Source organism: Dendrobium catenatum, unplaced genomic scaffold, assembly GCF_001605985.2.
Source record: "Dendrobium catenatum unplaced genomic scaffold, ASM160598v2 fragScaff_scaffold_384, whole genome shotgun sequence".
Lineage (NCBI taxonomy): Eukaryota > Viridiplantae > Streptophyta > Magnoliopsida > Asparagales > Orchidaceae > Dendrobium > Dendrobium catenatum.
The window spans coordinates 906,624-910,905 of NW_021318846.1; positions in this window are offsets into that span (position 1 = coordinate 906,624).

Genomic DNA, 4,282 nt, shown 5'->3' on the forward strand with positions numbered 1-4,282 from the left:
TCTAAGAACCTAATTCAGCACTCTCGAACAAAACACATAGACATTAGACACCATTTCATTAGAGATCACGTTACTAAGGGAGATATAGAATTGCATCACATCACTACAGAAGATCAATTAGCTGACATATTCACAAAACCTCTAGCTTTCGACACCTTTAGCACCTTGAGGACTAGATTAGGTGTCATAGATATAACTGCTTAAAAAAAAAAGAGGAGGCTGCTCCTGATCATCACACACTCACTACATAAAAAGCACTAAACCTTGACTCTGTATATCGTACTGTACGATACACATATCGTACTATACGGTATACTATAATCTACACAGAACACACCTAAACGATAAATTTTATCTCCGTTGATCGTACTGTATGACTAACATCGTATTGTATGATACATTATTGATCCTCGTACTGTACGATATATCCGCTTTGTACTGTACGTGCCACATCAATGAATAGATTGGGATGAATTTAAGCGTGCTGGTACATTATTATTGCCGGTCGTACTGTACGATATATATATACATCGTACTGTACGATCCACCTCAGCCAATGTATAAGAACGAAATAAAGGAGTTCGATGCTATATTAATGCAATTCAAACTGTACGATACACCTGTTCGTATAGTACGATATGTTTGGTTAAAAGTCGTACTATTTTCCTCGAGTCGATCGATATTCCTCTAATCATACTGTACGCTATTTATCATACTATACGTTTTGACCTCCTTTTCCCGGTACGATCCGTCAGAATAATTAATGTCATATCGTACGGTATGATAAACTATCATACGGTACGATGTTGGGAAAATTCTATAAATTGCCCGGCTAGGCTGTTGTTTTCACTCACACTTTCCTCACTTCACTCACACCTTATCCTTCTCACATTTCACACCTTCCTCACTTCACTCTACACGATGTCTAGCTCTAGCAAGAGAGGCCGTTTGGCAACTAGAAGTTCTTCTTCTTCTAGCCGTCACAGCGCTCGGTTCCTGAGTGCTGAAAATGAGAAAGCCTACCATAAGTATAAGGCCTGCAAAATTACTCCTTCAAAAATGCTCAATCAGGCTGCACTGAATTTCGAGATACTGAACCTCTTTGCTTCCACCACCTTTTAATTCCTCCTCACCCTGGCCTTTCCCTACAACTTCAAACTTTTATTAGAATTTCTAACAAATCTCACCTACACTATCGACAACACAACTTTCCACTCCTTTGTTTTTCGTCAAAACATAGAAATCACCAGAGCTGACATCGCCCAATATATTGGGCTATCCACTGAAGGTCCTAGAGTTCGTTCCTTCCTCACAAATGAATTTGATTGGAGTGATGCTAATCGAGTCCTTAGGAACGCCACTTTCTATCAACACCAGCCCCTCGTCCAATCACTAAATCGGAATGCCATAATTATTCAACATGTCCTTAGAACCTATATAATATCCAAAGCTAGTGACCGGATCAACATGACCCCTGTTTTATCTGTCGCTACCAATCTCATCATGTCCAACACATAATTGGACGAGGTCGATTTAATTGTTGACTTCATTCATCATATGACCTTCGTTCATCTCCCTACCACTCGCCGAAAATAAAATATAGCTCTTGGTCACCTTATAGGATATATTATCCAAAATAAATATCAGTTGACCTATCTTGGTGAACCCGACAATATTCCTATTTTTTATACGGATGCCTCTTTCCATATTCTTTTCCATCAGGGACACGAGCCAGAAGAACCTATTTTTGACGAAGAAGATGCCCCAACTGCAGCTCCAGCACGTCCATGACGACATGCACCACCTCAAGCACATACACCAGCACACGATGATTTGGTCGAACGCTTCGACCAACTTAACACTTGTCTCGATACTCATATTCAAGAAAAACATTAGCAACATGAGACATATATGCAATGGTTTGGAGAACGCTTTACTGCTGTTGATCAGCGCTTTGACGTTCTCTTTCAGTACTTCCAACCAAATCCACCTCCACCACCGTCTGATCAGGATCCTCTACTTTAGATTGTCTTTGTATTGTAGCTTCTTTTTATTTTAGTGTTTGCTCCTCTTTTTGGCGCTGTCAAAAGGGGGAGAAGGTTGTTGTTTTTCGTTTCTATGGTTAAATGCATGTTTTTTTTCTTCTTTCGTACTGCATTTTCTTTTATTTCATTTTTTCTTGTTCTTATGTTTAAATTAAATTTACAAAAAAAAAAACCTTTAACACTTGCTTACAACAAACATTATTTGACATCATCAAAAAGGGGGAGATTGTTGCAACTCATGACCCCAAGACCCCGATTTTGAGATTTTGATGATGACAAATAATATCGTTTGAATTATCTTGAGATTCATTGAATATTATTTGCTATTGTCCGTGAGTACTAACATTTCAGGAAAGATCAAAAGCAACTCAGGATGACAGGAAGACTCAAGAATGGGTAGATTAGGAGTATGAGTCTGCAATGTATTTTATTATTTATTTTTTTTTATTTTCATGAGTCTAGCCACAAAATATATAAAAGTCTGAGCAACCATGCACACACACAGGGGGAGAGTGTTTTTAAATGAAAAATTTAGAGATTTTCTTTCTTTATAGATCATACTGTATGATATTATTTCGTACCGTATGATCAGAGCTTTGTAGGACAATTCTGTGAATAGATCGTACCGTACGAATATAATCGTACTGTACGATATGTTAAAATCCAAAACCCTAGCCATTGTTTTAACTTAAGTAAGTTATTTTGCACCGCTCGTACTGTACGAACACGTTCGTACTGTACGATTTATTTTAGATACTTACTTAATTTAACCCGTGATTAGTGCAATAAATTCGAGCTTAATTATAATTTGAACATCATAATATACGAACCAGTTCGTACCATACGATGAACAGAGATGAATTATAATCATCCCAAAGATCGTTCTGGACGATCTCTTAGATTTTTTCTCATCGTACTGTACGAAGTACATCATACCATACAATGAACAGAGATGATGTTTGATTGTCCAGACTATCATCCTGTACGAACAGAATTGTTGTGGATCGTACCGTACGATTTAATATCGTATCGTACGAATGTTTTTAAACTATTTGTACTACTTCATTCCAGGACAAAGTCTGTTTATACATATCGTACTGTATGATTAGAAACCATACTGTACGATATTAACGGCTACTGCTTAAATCTCATGGATTTTGGAGCCCGTTTTATGTGTAAGACTTGTCATATTTTGGTGAGTGAATCAGAAGAGGAGAACGTGGTTAGAGAGGGATTCCGAGGGAGAGAGCTCTTGAGAAGTTCTTTAGGGTTTGAGAGAGGAAGGAGAAGGTGAGCGTTGTGAGGGAGAAGATGTGTGAGGGAGATCACACGGTTGCGCAAATAACCCTGTAAGTACTATATGAAGAACAAGACACTATTTAATTAGTTTAAGTTTATCATCTATTATGATGTAAGGTATCATCCAATATGATTGTTTTAATTAAATTGGATTATCCTTCTATATGATCGGTGGTGATTAATTATCATCTCGTACGTTGATTCGGTTGTATAATATGATTAATCTAATAATATAATATAATCTAACTTGATTAATTAATCCAAATTAGATCCCCCTAATTATAAAATTTGATTAATTAAGATTTCATTATATTGTACAGTTTGATTCATATAAATTTTGAATATCAAAATATTACCTAAAATATAATTGGCGGTTTCAATCTTAAGTTTTATTGATCGTTCTATACGTGTAGGCCCCTCCATGGATTTTCCCTCAAAAAATAGATTATATAGTATGATTAGTAAAAACTAGTAATTATTCTAATTAATCATTATTATAATTTTTTGTATAGTTGATTGTCTAGTACGATATAGGTTGTATAGTATGATTAGTTTAAAAAAAAATTTACTTTTAATTTTCTCACTCCCCTATGTGTGTGTGCATGATCACCATGTTTATCATCTACTAAGTGGGCATCCAACAAATACAAGACTTTGACTGAACAAAAGCAAAATTAAATAAAAGTAAAAATACAAACTCTTAAAGAATTTTAAACATATTCTACTCCGCTTTGAGTTAATCTCTCACTATAGAAAATTTAGGCATTACCGGCTACCATTACTGGCAGTTCAATATTTGCCGATATTACCGACGGTTAAACTGGCGGTCTAACAGTCAGTGTTAACCATGTGTTTTATCTGGCAGGTTGTATTAATACACTGTCGGAATTAGTGTAGTATAATAACCCCCGATAAAGGTACCTATTTTTTATTTTACT